Genomic DNA, 17540 nt, shown 5'->3' with positions numbered 1-17540 from the left:
TTTTTGCATCTAGGTTCATTAGAGATATTGGTCTGTAGTTTTCTTTCTTTGAAGTGTCTTTGTCTGGTTTAGGTATCAGGGTAATGTTGGCCTCATAGAATGAATTTGGAAGTTCTCCCTCTTTTTCTATTTCCTGAAGTAGCTTGAAAAGTATTGGTATTAGTTCCTCTTTAAAGGTTTTGTAAAACTCTGCTGTATACCCATCTGGTCCTGGGCTTTTCTTAGTTGGTAGTCTTTTGATGGTTTCTTCTATTTCCTCAATTGATATTGGTCTGTTTAGGTTGTCTATATCCTCCTGACTCAATCTGGGCAGATCATATGACTTAAGAAATTTATCTATGCCTTCACTATCTTCTAATTTATTGGAGTATAAGGATTCAAAATAATTTTTGATTATCTTCTGTATTTCTGAAGTGTCTGTTGTGATATTGCCTTTTTCATCCCGTATGCTAGTAATTTGAGTTCTCTCTCTTCTTCTCTTCACTAGCATGGCTAAGGGTCTGTCGATTTTGTTTATTTTTTCAAAGAACCAACTTTTAGTTTTGTCAATTTTTTCAATTGTTTCTTTTGTTTCGATTTCATTAATTTCAGCTCTGATTTTAATTATTTCTTGCCTTCTACTTCTTTTGCTGTTGTAAAACACCTCTATTTCTTGAGAGATGTAGGATTCTCCTTCTCAATTCTAAGTGAAGCCAGCTGGCTTTTGTGAGTTCCCCTGAGAAGAAGCCCAGGAGCCAAGGAAATGAGGTCTCCTGTGAGCAAACCGGGCAGAGCCTGAGGGCTGCCAGCAGCCACTCCAATGAACTTGGAAATATATCCTCCTCCACTTGAGCCTTGGAATGACTGGAGCTTCAGAAGATGATTCTACAGCAATTTTTCTTAGGGAGGTTACATCAGAGGCGCCTGGATTCTGGCTCATGAAAACTGTAAGATAACATTTCGCTGTTTTTTTGCTGCTGATTTTGGAGGGTGATATGTTATATATTAATAGGTAAATGATGCAAAACAATGAAGTACCTGAGAGTGGAGTTGCTGTCTTATGAAACTCTGAAATGAAAGGGTAGGTTTTAGAACTAGAACTGGGGCTTTGAGGAGCCCCAATTTGTGAAAGTGTAATGGTGCCTTGAACTCTGTTGGTAGAAACAGGGACTTTGAAGGTACTACAGTGAGGCTTCAGGAGGAAGTATTGGAGACCAGAGGTGGGAGAGTTGTCTACTCGTTGTATAATCATAGCTGTCTTGGCAACACTCTTGCTGTAGTAGCATGGAAAGCTGAAAACGTGCTTTATGAACTGGATGATCTAGCTAAGGAGACTGCCAAGCCAAGTACTTGGAGGTACTGCCAGGCTGCTTCTTGCTACTTCTAGTAATCTGGGAAGGGAAAGAGATAAATTGAGGAAAGGAACATTAAACAAAGGGATTCAGGACTTGGGTTTTTTTGGTAAATTTTCAACCTATTCCAGATGGCGGATGATATTAAAATTAAGAAATATATCTTGAGAAAAAATTAAATCCAGGTTGCTGCCAGGAAAACATGACCTGGAAATGAAACCAAGGTAGTGTGAATCATCTCTTGTTAGAAGCTCAAATTAAGAGAAAGAGAGATCTTAGAACACTATTCACTCACACAAAAGACCCTACAGAGAGATTAAGTGTGTGCCTCACAGATCCTCTCAATTACAGGGAGTGGCAGGAAGGCTTGAACATATTTATGTGTGTGACTTTTTACTAAGGGAATAAATGCCAATGAGATTTATAGGATACTCATAAAAATTTGTAATGAATTATATCAATAGAAACACACCCAACTTGGATTGAAATGGACATAGCACAAATTAAGAGATCGGGTCCCCAAATATTACTAGTAGGAAGTAGACCAAGAAAAATATTCATCTGAAAACACATGTTAGCTTTGATTAAACAATAAATAAATAAAAGATGACTCAGAAAGAGGAAACAAGAACCTAGAGAGTGAAAATGAGATCCATGGGAATTCCAACATTCTGTTGGTTGACTCCAAGAATTGTTTGTATGGAACAAAAAGCCACTCTCATTCCCCACCCCCACCCCTTTTTGAATTAGAATATTTATAACAACTATCCTTTGTTCTTTCTTCATTGTATATTGGATATGAGGAAGGGGCCATAATTTATCTGTTTAGTCTTAAAGGTTGGGAGGAGCTTTATCTGCCCTAGACCTGATTTAGATGATGTATTCTGAACTTTAAACTGATACCATACTGGGATACCACCTATGGGGACTTCGGAAGAAAGTGAGTATATTTTTCATATGGAAGAGATGGAAATCACTGTGGTCAGAGGAAATTATAGTAGGAAATTCCACAATTGACTGCAAATTTTTCCCGTCTCCTAGTGTTCACTCTCTGTATAATTCCTTCCTATTGAGTATGGACTGGTCTAGTCATTTGTTTCTAGTTAGTAGAGTATAACAGAAATAATGTATGAACAGCTTCATTACAACCTTGCCAATCAGAGGCATTTCTCTAAGCCATACCCAGATCCCTAATGCATAGAAATTTTAAGGAAACAAATATATTGTCACTTAAAATCAACATGTATTGTGATGGTTTGGTATATAGTAATAGAAAATTAATGTATCTTACCAAAAATCATGGGTAAAATTATATTCCTCATCATTGTTTTTAATTGTCTATCATGAATAATATTTTTCTCTACCTGGATAAAGAACATAAGAATGGACAATGTTTATTAGTCTAATAAATTTGTGATCAAAACCAGTCCTAAGAACTGACAAATATAAGGTATCATTAGATTGGAGTCTCTCAGTATATAAGCTTTGTCTTAGATAGGTCATCACTTATAAAGTTTTTAAATGATGACCTGTCTTTCCCTGTGTTCTGTCTTTGTTATAATTGAAAATTGTTCATGACTTGTGGCATGCTTAGAAATTCCCTTAGAAAGTCCCTATTTACCTATGTTTGTTGATTAATATTATCTAAAGGCAAAAATGGGAATTATCAGCATGACCCTTAATTCACACTTAGAATATGATCTCTTATCAGAGACTGAATGGACCAAATGGCAGAACTCATTGCTCCCTAAGGCATCATGATTCTCCAAGGTCAAGAGAGTTAATAAACACACAGACAATAGAAATGTATTTGGAATTGTTCATTAAATTAAGATACTTTGGAAACAGCTAGATTTTCTAATTTCAGACAGGACCTTTATAGAAAACTGTCAACAGGTCAAGGACTTCGGGACATCCTAAAGGTGTCAAACAAATTAGCATCTATAAAAGTGGAAACTCAAAGACAGGTAACCTAGATACTAAAGAAAACTCACTGACTGATCATTATACCAAGGTTACCTTTAAAAAGTGTTTTCTCCTTTGATACGCCTGAGAAACAAGCTTTTGCAGAAATTATAAAAGGCTACTATATAATGTCCACATTTTATCCTAATATTATTAATATAAATATCAAAAAACATCTGGATATCAGTTACTTAAATATAATCTCTGTTCTTGTAATGTCAGAGGATGTTAAGAGGAAATTTTCTAAGACCCTATATGTAGTCATTATCTCAAAGCTGGTGGGGCATTTTGGAAAAAATGATAAAGGATATCTAGTGTGTGCTTTGCCTGCTCACAAAATAACCCTGGCAAAAGTACAAAGATGGAGCATTCATGAGATCCAAACCTTTAGGATCATTCTGACTACTTTCACATGGGCTTCATATAATTACTATATTTAATGGGATATAAATAGTTTCTGTTTGTTGTGCTTTTATTTCTTGGACAAGACAAAGCCAATAAAGCAACATAATTTTAAAGTTTCCTACCTTGGCTATCCTACACAATCTTTCTGTTGTCTGAGTACCCTTTTTTACTGCGAGTGTCATTACACAGCTCTGCAGAGCATTATTGTTTACACATGAACTCTATTTCTTGCACTGATTGCCATAGATCTCTTTTGTCTAAATGGGATACTAGGGCATTAGCAAACTTTATTGTTTGAATCTCAGATCATAAATACAGCCCTACACCTTACTTACTATTGCATTTTCCACCAACCATTTGATCCTCGTGTAAAAATAAATCTAGTTTGCATTTCCCTAATCACTTCAGAGAGTCACTACCTGCCATTGAAAGCTTTGAGTACCTGAAATATCCCCATGAACGTTAACCTTTGATAATATAAAAGTCAGGACCCAAAACAACAACATATTTCTACCAAATATAATTAGGATTCTATCCACATGGTTGGTGATACAACAGGGCTAGGAACTATTCGGGGTTATTCTTTCTAGTTCACTATTTTCCTTATCAATTTTCAATTCCACATAATAGGAATTATTCACTTACATCCAGGGAATTTTCTTTCTTCAAGGAAAAGACAACTGACACACATTGTTAAGGAATATGGCAGCCACGCCCCAATGCAGTGAATGCTATTTTACATAAACCTCAACCTACACTTGTTTCTCTCACTGTAACTTAATTGTGTCTGCGATGTAATTGTCGGAGAGGAATCCAAGATCCTTGACTTCTCTTTGAACAATGTCTCATTGAGGCATGTGCATATAAATTTATAAAATGAAGACACTAAAGGCTATTCTGGAGAATTACTCAGTGGAAATACTGATTCAATTTTTATGTATATCTTCTAGGCAACAATTTCTATACAATGAGGGTCACACCATTGGAATAGTGATGAAAAATTTATTGTTAATCTTTCTTGAAATTTTAAATAATGCTTTCATAGATCCTATTATAGTTTGGATGTGAGGTATTCCCCAAAATGTCATGTGTGAGACAATGTAAGGAGTTTTAGAGAAGTGATTGGGTTATGAAAGTCTTAACCCAATTAATGAATTAATTCCCTGACAGGATTAACTGAGTGGTAACTATAGGCAGGTAGGGTTGCGGCTAGAGGAGGTAGGACAATGGAGGTGTTCCTTTGGGGTATATATTTTAAATCTGGCGGGTGTAGTCTTTCTCCCTCTCTGCTTTCTGATCATCATGTAAGCCACTTCCGTCTGCCATGTTCTTCTGTCATGATGTTCTGCCTTACCCTGAACCCCAAGGAATGGAACTGGCTGTCTATGAACTGAGACCTCTGAAATTGGTGGCCCCCAAATAAATTTTTCTTTTTCTGCGATTGTTCTAATCAGAGCTTTTAGTCATGACAGTGAAAAAGAATGAGTTTATCTCACCCATGTGACAACAACAAATCTAGTAACTTTAGACTTCCTACTAGACCTGTCCAGGCTTCACCTGTGCACCTGCTGTCTGAAATGCTTCTGTGCAGCCATTATCACATCAGATTGTCAAAAAAAAAACCTTATCCTTTAATAAAAGAAGCAAGTGATCAAACCCAGCCTTGGTTCTAAACTGTTTTCGATGTTTGTTGAGATTGATTATCTCAGGGATCACAACAGAGCTGTAAAACAGAAATGAGACTGCTTTTGAGGCCAAGCCTTTGTCCTGGCCAAAGACAGCCACAACCGGGGGTGACTGAGAACTGTTAAAACCACCCCTCATTATCAGTTTTGCAATTAGAAATGCAGAATATTCTTTTGACTTTCATAGCACTTCCTTCTTTGCTCAGAACCTCACCTAGTTGCATAAGTGCTTATCTTAAGTGAAGCAATTCAAAGACTCACTCTCCCATTTCTATACCATTCTAAGGATTTATGGTTAAATCCAAAAATAATCAGAATTGTGCATTCATTTCCTGTAATGAGATGCTAATTCAGAATTGATTCCTTACATTCTCTCCTGCAGAAATAACTGAGTAAAACCCAGTTTGCTTATATCAGAACAGGTTTCTTTATTTAAGGTATAGCTTCCCACTCTGCCACTAGAAATATCTGAAATTAATATACATTGTCATTGTCTAAATTATCTTTTCAAAGTTTTATGCATCCTTTGGTTGTTATTGGCTAGTGTTGTAATTTTTCTTGGTTCTTTGTTCATAAAGAAGTTTTTGAAGAAATGAGTAATGACAACAAGAGTTGTAAATAAACACAGCTTTATATTTTCAAGTAAAAACCTTGTGTATTTAAAATCCAGCCTTTTACCATTATTTTTTTTTTGTCACTAGTGCCAGATAATTATTTGCAATAATTTTACCCTTAATATGTCTGAGTATTTTAATGTTGTATAGATAACACTATGTTTATGGTAGACTGACTCATGATATAGTTCAAGGATCTGGATCCTTGTATTTTAAAACTACCATTATACTACATTATCATAAATATAATTTATCAAGTTCATAATTTGTCAAGGATCTAACAGTGATCTACATGCAGCAAGTGGTACAAAAGAAATGTAGGTGTTTCTCCTTCAAAATGCTCACCATTTTGTTAGAAACACAAAATGCAGATATAGTACATTAAACAATGACCAGTTTTGGATTTTCCTATCATCAGAACATATACAAGGTAGGAGAGTTGTTTAAGCATGTGATGAAGACTCACCAAAATTAAACCATAGCAATGCCAGTTAAAGTTAACATACTCAAATGTTTTTCTTTTCATAGGTTGTTTAAAATATTTTTTTAATTTGGAGACTTAAGAAGTAAATACAATTAGTAAACATTTCAATTTTTTTCTGATTATTTAATAGAATGGCTAGATTTGTTAACGAAAATTTAACCTAATTCTTTTTGAAGCATTTATTTTTTCCATTTTATAATTTTTCTTCTCTCTGGATAGCCTCTTTCCTCTTTAAGTGTCCTGGCCTACCATAAGATCAGAAATCTATGCCAAATGGATTTTTAAGAATTTGCTTCTTCAAGCCTTTATTTCAGAATCACTTTAATTTCTTGCTAATACTAATTTCCTGCTGTGGTTGTTTCTTGACAATATGGTGGTGTTAAAAAAAAAAGTATTCACATTCCAGTATAGGTGTAGATGTAAGAGTTTAAGAATCTTTTCACATAAACACTTTGGCAAGGTAATGAACAAAGAGTTAGAAAAAATAGTTACTGTGAGAAAAGTTAAATATATTGTCAAAGTAGGTCATTTTGCATTCTACTTAAAAGTTCAAATAGGCCAGAGAATATTTTTATGCTGAATTAATCCTGTCCTATCAAATGCATACCAAATCCCTAGGGAAACCTGATTATGTACCTTGAGGGCATATGCTAAGAGGTCAATTGACTCTTTTTTCAGGTTATGATCATCATTAATGATAATGGACATTCTGTTCTGGGACTGAGGTAAGGGCATACCTTTTTATTGTCCAGTGATGCTATTGAAAATAATAGAGACATTTATATGGGAGAATTGAGAAGTATCTCAGAGAAGGTGTCCAGAGAAGGTCAATTCAGCTTCATAGCAGAAATAGCCTCCCACCATTCCAAAGTATTTAGCTGGAGTATGAGTCAGAGGAAAGATGTTTTTGGCAGATAAAAAATTTGCTACTTTCATATTACTCATTTGTGTACTTTCAATATATTCTCTTTGCATAGAAATGAGTTTCTTCCTGTGTTCCTTCATCTGTCCTAGGTAGAAAGGTGAAGTAGGAAAAAAAAAAAAAAGAAAAACTTTTGAAAGCCTTTTTCTGCAGGGACAGTCTAGACTCTCCCTGATGCAGAGAGAGAAGGTGGAGAACACAAACCTGTGTCTTGAATAAGCATGGTGTCTCCAGATGAACCCAAAGGAATGTGTTATGAGCACAGGAGACCCAGAACTGAGTGGGGTCAGGTGGTAACTGGAAGAATATTCATAGAATCACTGAGCTGAGGAGGGGAAAAAAGTACAAAACCTGTATACGGGAGGTGCACTGAAATCAGAGACCTAGGAAGACTGGCTCATATTTCAAATTGAAGGGAAGAAACAATGGCAGAAGTGGAGAAAGATTCAGGATCAAAAGCACTAGCAATTGAGAAAAAGGAATGAGAAGTGAGATGTGGAGCTGGTAAGATCAGGAAATTCGAACTTCAAGTCACAAGTAGGACACTTCCACAAAGCTTACAGGATGCTAGGATTTGGTTAATGTGTGGGGAGGAGGAACCCTCAAATAACGGTGGCTGAAACAGGTAAGGAGTGTATTTCTTTTTCACAGAAAAGTCTGGGTTGGTTCTCCAAGATTTATATGGCATGATATGGTATTGAGGACACAGATTCTTCTGCCTTGTGTTTGGCTGGGTGACATGATCATGTCATCTGTGTGAAAGTGGAAGACATGATGAACACGAAGGGCATGCACAATATTTCTTAGGGAAGAGTCTATTAAATGCCCACAACACTTTGGCTTACATGGGCCAGACCTTAGTTGAATGACCATACCTAGCAAAAACTGATTCTGAGAAATGTATTCTTATTCTGGGAAGTCATGTGACCAATTAAAATGGCAGAGTAGATGGCAAGGGTTCTTTTCTAGCAGAATAATAATAATAATAATAATAATAATAATAATAATAATAATAAAAACATAGGAGACAATTAACTCTGATATAGTGTTAAATAGAACTAAATGCATTTAAACCACATAGTCTGTCAAGTTGCCCACTGAAATGAGACAAAATGATTTATTGCTTACATAGACATAGGTTGGTGAAAAGTTTCAATATTAGGGTTTCTCCCTATCTTTGAAATGGATTTGGAAATCACAAAGTCCCAATATTTAGGAGAGAATTCAAGTCAAAGTCAGAAAGCTGTTGATATCCTAGTAAAATTCTCTGTGTTTTATGGCAAACCAACTTCCACTGGTTTGCCAAAACCTACATCCTTGGGTTTAACTGCTATGGAATATTGTAGGACTTGGAAACAGATTCCAATCCCTTAACTTAATTTTCATGGAGCATAAGCAGAGTGGGAGAGAACTTGAATTTGTCCCTCACATGGTACTTAAACCTATATAAATCCTATTAGAGAACTTGGTTTTCTTTGAGGAGATTGAATTTGAGTAAGAGACAATGAAACCTCTACTAGAAAATCACCATGAGTTGAGGAATCTGGTGAAATGGACCAGGGCTTTTTTGGCAGCTGACACTAGATGTCAAAGAAAGCAGTGGTTTCAAATGTAGTATGAGACACAAACCAGCGCCTCCATCCTACCTGCAGTGTGACAGTACTTGCTAGGAAAGATTAGGTTTCACTATGAAGAAGATCTCTGCTCTAAGGGTTCAACATCTCATTCTTCTGAGCTCTCCTGAGACAGAATCAGCCATAGGGAATGCAAGGTACTTGCCCCATACAAAAGGAAGTAGCCTTGGCTATGAAATGATCAAAACTCATTAGACACAAAACCCAAGTTAATGAGAACAGTGGATATCAGAGTAGAAAGAGATATGGAGTGGCATACAACAGAACCATTCCTGGCAACCCTAAACTCCAAGTGCGATACATTTGATAATGAGATCACTGGAGATTTTGGACTCCTGAATAATTAGTCTGGATTCAAAGCCTTGCTAATTAGATAATACTTTAAATGTGACAAATTTATGGTCATTGGTGGGATAAAACACAAGTAATGCAGATTAAACACAAATTAGACACAGGCTGATCTATCAGAATTTAAAGAACTGTCAAGATCATAGTTGTAAGCAAATGCTTATAAGAATTATAGACTATAGACCAAGCTGGATCTTAGGAATAAGTTTCCCACGATGAGAAATAAGATCAATAGTAAATGTGATTTTTAAAAAATGATGCTCTCATTTGTCTACAATGTGCAAAAACTTGTTTTAAAGAACAAAGACCATGATTAGAGATGAAGGGACCTATTAAATGTGAAGGAACACAATAACAATCAGATTTTATTTTTGTTCACTGAAAGTCTCTATACTTAATTTTTTCTGAAGCATTTAAGTCTTTTCTTTTGAATAGTTTTTTCTGGCTTCACAATTCCAAGTTGACTGATATTAATTTTTTCATATTTTTATCTTAGGAAATCTGCTATCATTTATTTTTCTTTCCTAATTGATCTCTCCTTTATCTCTGGGTTTGTTTAAGATAATGTTTGTTTTTGGTATTCTGAGACTTAATTCCAATTTGTATCTATGCAAGTTTTTGAAGACTTGTGGATTTATTACATTTGATTGGTGCTAAATAATTTGTCATTGCTTCTAATATCTCTTTTCAGCATTGCAAGTACATGAGCTATAATCTGTCATTTTTTTTTTTTTTTTTTTTGGTACCAGGGATTGAACTCAGGGTCACTCAACCACTGAGCTACTTTCACAGCCTGTTTTTGTATTTCATTTAGAGACGGGGTCTCTCACTGAGTTGCTTAGAGCCTCCATTTTGCTGAGGCTGGCTTTTTTCTTATTTCTCCCCATCCACTGAGTCATAACAACCACTGTTTTATTCACAGTCTTGGTATATTTGACTAGTGTTTTCAGAGTATACAAATAAGTGGGATCATACAGTATTTTTTTGTGTGTCTGGCTTATTTCACTTAGGATAATGCCCTCCAGTTTTATATATGTTGTGGCAAGTGTCAGGATCTCTTTTTTATGACTAAATAATAATAATCCATTACACATATGGACACCACAATTTCTTTATCCGTTCATCCACTGTCAGACACTTGGGTTGTTCCCAAATCTTGACTATTATGAATAATACTCAAAGAACATGAAAGTGCATATATCTTTGGAGGTTGTGATTTAATTTTTATTGGGAATATGCCCAGAAGAGGGATTGCTGGATCATAAACTTCCTAGAACAGAACTTGGAGAAAAAGCTCCTTGACATTGACCTTGAAAAAGGATATTTTGGATATCACACCAAAAATTCAGGCTACAAACCCTCAACCAAATAACCCAATTTTTTAGAAGAGCAAAGGACCTAAATAGACATTTCTCCAAAGAGGACACAAAAATGGTCAATGGGTGAAAAGTTGTTCAACATCATTAACCACTTGGGGAAATGCAAATCAAAACCAGTGTAAGATATACCCTCAGTCCTAATACTGTGGCTGTTACCAAAAACCAGGAAATAAATGTTGGCAAGGATGTTGAGGAAGGGAATGCTTATATACTGTGAGTGGGAATATAGATTGATGCAGCCACTATGGAAAGCTGTATGGAGGTTCATAAAGAGATTAAAAAGAGAACTACCATATATTTCTCACTTTTTGGAGTTTCATTTTTAAATCCTCTATGCTTGCTTACTCCCTGCCATGTTCTTCCGCCTGCTCATCATACATATCTGGCCTGGAATCTATGTTTCACACATACAATCTGTGGTCTTAGGAGGTCTATCCAAACTCTTCTTGTTTGTTTTTTTCTCCCTATTGATTTTCATTCACAACTCCCAAGTCCTTGGTACTCTGTACTGTGAGCTCATTTTTTTATTCTAATAGTTTTTGATGGACCCATATAAGGTTATATTTCTCTGTACAACAAATCTTTCCAAACTACAATGTTCCTAAGAATCACCTGAGGAATTACCAAAGTACAGATTACAATTCAGTAGATCTGGGTTGGGGCCTAAGAGTGTGGGTTTCTAGCCTGCTGCTGATGTCGTCAGTCTTCAAGCCACACTGACTAGCTTTGGTTTAGATTCACTTCAGTTCTGTGTCTGCTGGCGGCAATAAGATTCTACCTAGCAACTGGATGACCTCAACATCTCCCTTGACTTGAAATAGTACAGGAAGCTGCCTTAGCCCACAACTAGCTCAAAACCCAGTATTCTAAAAGTAACTGTGCTTCTGGTGTTTGCTGTCTGGAAAACCCCTTCCTCTCCCATCTGAAATTTGTCTCTGGCTTCAGCCCTCTCTCTCACTCAGGTAGGTTCTTTATAAATTTAAGGGGACATTAAAAGATACTTCTGTTAGACCAGTGATGTCACGTGACATGTATCTTGTGTGATATGTGGTGTCTTGCTATGGGAAGGTCCTTTAAAGCACCTGGTCATGATGCCTGAAACAATAGTCTTAGTTATAAAAATTGCACATTACAACTTATACATGTATGGAAATATCACATAGTGCCATAGAAATAGGTACAATTTTTATGTTTTTACGAATCAGTTAAAAAATTAAAAATGAAAATAGTGTCCCTCTCAAAAAATCTTTAATAAAATAGGGTATGTAATGAAACCCTATCTACTTTACATATTGTGACAGAAAAAAATCAATGGAGAAAATTGGGTAGATAATCGATAATAATAGATAATTAATAACAATAAAGGACTATAGAAAAATAGAATTATAACATGGTATTGCTTTCATTATTATCTGTCATTCTCAAAATAGATGGACAAATCATGCAGGGCTATCACAAGACAGTATTTAGTCCCTTTGTCTTCCCTTCATGTCTTTGTACTAAGACATTTTCTTCTAGCCTTTACTTCTTCTATCAACTTTGCTTTTGTTAAGTAAGCCCTTAAAACAACAATAGTGACAAACTTATTTGGCCATATCTATTTTATCCTCATTTTTTTTCTCCATTTTATAGAACTCCTATTATTAGTAGGATGCAAATTATTCACTCAGGCTGGATGGTGTTTTATAAGGAAATGCAACCACAGCACTGAGTTGGGATAATTTACATTTAGCAGTACCTCTGGCCCCCAAATGTTACATATACCTTGCTTTTTTTTTTTTGTTTTACTTCTTTTGCTTTTATTTTTTTTTTAATTTTTTATTGTTGGTTGTTCAAAACATTACATAGTTCTTGATATATCATATTTCACACTTTGATTCAAGTGGGTTATGAGCTCCCATTTTTACCCCATATACAGATTGCAGAATCACATCAGTTACACATCCATTGATTTACATATTGCCATACTAGTGTCTGTTGTGTTCTGCTGCCTTCCTATCCTCTACTACTTGCTTTAAATGATGTGTTAACTTACAAACTCTGCCCAGGAGCCTGAGGCAAAGCAGCGTCATACCCCCTTATAGAATAGGTCAGTGAAGGTATGTGTAAGTGAAACTGGGCTCACGAAAGCTGCAAAGTAGCATTGCATAGATAAGAGCTTGTTTTTAGTAGTAACTAGCAGACCTTATAATGCATGCCAGGTGTGGTACCCACTGCTCTCCAATCCACCCAGTCATTAAAACGTTGCTGAGAGCACATTTCTCTCCAATAGAATTTTCCTAGGGGCTCTATCCAGGTGCAGGAAATAGTTAGGAGGACCACATATGCATTTGCATTAAAATTAGATTCTAATTTGCATATCATTTACATACTCCTACATAGACTGTGCCATCTATTCTTAGGGAGTTTTTAGCAAAACATTATTTATTGCCACCATTAAGTCTGACACTTCTTGAATTTTCTCCTTTATTTTCATCCTCATCTAATCTTTGACCTGGAGTTTAAATATACAAAGATGATGCAGAGACAGAAAAAAAATGCTTCCTGCTGGATTATAGTATAAAGAACAGATATAAAGCATATTTCAAGGAAATTCTCATCTATGGATCCAAACTATTTTTCTTTCTTTTTTTTTTTTTTTTTTTGCGGGGGTGGGAGGATGTGGAGAAGTAGATTTGAGATATTTTTTAATGGAGAAAAAGAGATTTAAAATATTACTATTATAAGTTTATTAACTAAAAACACTTGATGGAGTGATTCATTTATTTATTTAACAAGTATTTATTGAACACCATAATGTTCAAGGACTTTATGTGGTACTGGGCATATAGCAGTGAACAAAACAGTTTTTTTTTTTTTTAATTACCTGCTTTTATAATTTATGTCCTAGTTACTATGTGGAGAGGTGGCAGCAAACAAATAAGTGAGTGGTATACAGAAAGTTTCAGCTAATAGTTCTAAGGATAAAGGGAGGAAAGGGGGACAAGGAAAGTAGAATATTGTGACAGGGAGACTACATACACTTCCAGTAAAGATCTAAAAAACAGATGAGGAAGTAAGTCATGCTGCTATCCAAGGGAACATTAGTGTGTTTGGGAATTCTAGGAAGATCTTATCAAAATGCAGGATCTTGGGCTTATCCCCTAAAGATCTAATCTTGGAGGTCTTGGGTGGTTATTTAAATTTTATTAATTATTCCCAGAGATTCTAATGGTCCTCACTTGTGAAACACTGATCAGTTGTGACAGTATGAGCAGCTATCTCCTCAATTTTGTGAAATATCAGTTATGACAGGAGATTTTCATTGTATCTTGAGATACTCCATTTCTGAATGTGCCCTTTTAGAAATAAAGTTATTAGTGCACACAAAGTGAACTAAATTTGTTGAGAATAAATTTAGAAATATATGCTTAGTTTATATATTTAGTATAGTTTTTAAAAAGTATGGTGTCTTATATACTTAATGCCATGGCATAGTATTGTAGTATGGTCCCACACAGATGGAATCTAAGATCCAATTTCAGTTTTAAAATAATGAGAGAAAATGTGAAATGTCTTCATCCATCCATAAGAAAGTTTGATTATAGTTTAAATTATATACTCTAGAAATATGGATTTCTTTGCTAAGATTCTGGCTAAACACTTATGTTCTTTCCTTCTACCATTCATTATGTTAATCAAGTAACAAAAAATTTTGAAGCATTTCTAGATGGCCAAAAAACATGATAGACACTGATTATCCAAGATGAATCATTCCAAATCCCTGGGGGGAAAAATATATAGTCCTCTAATAAAGCTACTTGAAAATGCTAACTGAAGGATTTATTATACTAAAAGGGGTGAAGAAGTGCTTATGAGAAGTAATTGAGCTGGGCTTGGAAAAGTGAATAGGTTGCTTCAAAAAAGACAACTTTGCTCAGGGTGGAGGTAGAAAGGTATGTAGAAGTGGAGGTGGTCAGAGAGGGCACTGCAGGCAGAGAGAACAGAGGCAAAGACGTGATGTCCTGAATTGCATGCACATCCAAAGAAAGGTGATTGGTTTTTATAGCAAGATACACCATATATTCTCATCTCTTCATTTCCTTGCAAAGCACAGATAAACTCATGCATGTTCCTGAAGCAAAACATGATTTTCTTTCAAACACAATCACAAGCCTCCAGCAAAGCTAATGGAATAGTAGGGAGGAAGGGAAAGTTTAACAGATTAAATTTTATTAACTCCATAGCCCAATTTATCTTAGGCTGAGAACTCATGATAATATTAATGATTTCACTAGCAAACCATTGAAGCCCCAAATCTCATCTTTAATGTCGATGCTGAACTATTTAATAATTATTCATGGTTTTACCTTGGGAGACAGACAGTTCATTTCTTTAGGCAGCAGTGTCTTCTGTACAGGGTACAGTAAAATTGCATGGTGGTTAGATGGCTTGAGAGGCCTCATCAAAGATGCATGTTCTCTCCAAGTTTTTCCATCTTTCAGGGCCTAGTTCAAGTTCTATCTATTCCTGAAAGATTTCCCAAACTACTTCTGTGTATATTGATTTTTCTCTTCTCTGTGCTCTCAGTGAATAATTTATCAGATTGTTGATATACTATCTTTCATTGTCTACTTTTTCAAATAATAAAAAAGAAACAAATGTTTATTGTGCAGAAAAATTATGCTAGTTTTTGTGAGGAATAAAATTAATAGAAGAAATTATTCCTGTTCTTAAAGATCTGTGGTCTCCTGGGAAGCAGGAGAGAAAATCAACATGAGAGATCTTGATTTAAAGATTTAAAACATTTTCAAGAAAAGAGGTTATGTCATATTGGAGGATATTTCTAACTGCTAAATGAATGATTTGGACAAATACTATCCAAACAAATTTTAGTGATAGAGTGCAGAGAGCAGTTGAAATTGGAACATAAGAGACAGTTTTACAAAGGAGATGAAACTTTAGTTTGATCTTGAAACGTGGATGAGATATAGATAATAATGTGGTGAGGTTACACTCCTAAGGAAGGTAAAACTTCATTAACCAAGGATGGAGGGCCCTTGATTTCTTCTTCTCTCAAGGTATTAACCATGAGTTTAATAATATAACTTTTCACTTGTTCGGTATCAACAATTGATAGTGTTTTCTCCTCACCTCCAATCCTACCTTTCCTCTCTATAAACTTAGGCACAGAGTGTCCAGTGCAAAAGCTATGACTCACCAACTTCATTTCCAAATTTCTATTGTTTGTTAAACTTAAAAAGATGTGGAAACCTTTTGTTTGAAATGTGATATATGTAAATTTACTTGCCAGACTATTACAATCCCCAGGAGACATATCCTCTAAATACTACTTTTAGTTAATGAATCCAGGTAGAATGGATTCATCCATAGTCTTGGCCCCTGTGAGTATGGAAGCTAACGAAAATACCTCGTCCTTATCCACCTTCCAATTTCCTTGTTATAGTTCTTGAAATTGCCTTTCCTTTGAGTCCTGAATTAATCTAATCTAGAAAGCATAAAGTCTATATTTTCAAAAGTAATTTTTAGTTTTTTATTGTTGTTGTTGTTGTTACTGTTGTTCTGTTTTGTCTGCCAAAATACAGAAAACTTCTTAAAGGTATAGGAGCTTTTTTTTTTTTTTAATCAATCATTCTTTCTTTCTTTTCTCTGTTCTGTCAGTAACGGGGAAAAACAATATTTTTTTTTCTTTAAAAGTATCTCTTTACAGCTGCTTCAACTATTAAACTTCTTATTTTCTCCTATCCTCACCACCTTTTGGCCAACCCTACAATCTCACAATTCTATGATAATTACAGAAAAGTCTGAGACAATTGCATAGTGGTTTCCATGTCAATCACTACTTAAGTAATATCCCTGTCTGACTTTCCCTGAAGAGACAGAGAACCCTCTTGTTTTTTAGTTAATTCACGTAGTATCTGAAGAAGAAGCAGGCATTCACCAAACGGTTGATTTGAAGTTTCCATCATGAGAAAACAAAAGAGGATCTTATGCATATTGGGCAGAGACGTAGGCCTGGCCACACGTGCCACCTTGAAGTGGGAGTGAGAGGTCTTATCCTTTTGTGTGTGGCCCTGAACTGGGTGGTGGTACTTATTTACAGCTCTTGTGGCTGTGTCTCCATAATTAAAAAGGGACCAGCTGAGCCAGAAGTTTCTCCTCTCATCACCTCTGAGATTTATCATTTGAATCTCTTTCTATGTTCTTATACTTATCATTGAATCTCCTTTCTATGTTCTTATACTCTTTCCATTTCCATAAACATTCACAATCCCATCCCATTACTTATCTTGAAGCCTGTTTCAAAATGTGGATGGAGTTTAATCGTTGAGCAAAAACATAGATTAGTGTAAACACCTATGTCCCAGGAGTCGCATGACTTCAATTTCAGATTCATGACTACCTGAAAATCTTGACAGAGTCACCAACCTTTTCATTTATGAGTTGCAGTTAAAAATACTTGTGCTGCTTCCTGAAGTATTCTGAGGTAGGATTGACAATATGTAAACACAAGTATTTAGAAATATTAACACAACAAAAACAAAACCTTTATCTAGGTGTTAGTCATTATAGACACAAACCCAAATATCTTTACTTGAGAGTATCAAGTTACATAATAAAGTACTTACCCTTTTTATTTTGCATCATGGAAGAGATCTCTACCTGAAGTACTGATGAACAAGCACACACCATAGCTGAGGAAATGATGGGTGCTTGAAGAGCTATAATGAGAAAATGTGAAGTTTCTCTATGATTTTAAGAGACTGTTGTCA

At 35.4% G+C, this 17540-nt stretch overlaps 1 pseudogene; it reads left to right on the top strand.

Annotated features, from left to right (window-relative positions):
• Positions 1–17540, top strand: part of LOC114092002 (large ribosomal subunit protein uL30m pseudogene) — a 47326-nt pseudogene that overhangs the window by 7925 nt on the left and 21861 nt on the right.

The sequence above is a fragment of the Marmota flaviventris genome, chromosome 14, assembly GCF_047511675.1.
Source record: "Marmota flaviventris isolate mMarFla1 chromosome 14, mMarFla1.hap1, whole genome shotgun sequence".
In the NCBI taxonomy this organism is placed as follows: domain Eukaryota; kingdom Metazoa; phylum Chordata; class Mammalia; order Rodentia; family Sciuridae; genus Marmota; species Marmota flaviventris.
Note: the sequence above shows the minus strand (reverse complement) of the source record. Positions and strands in the feature narration are given on the sequence as shown.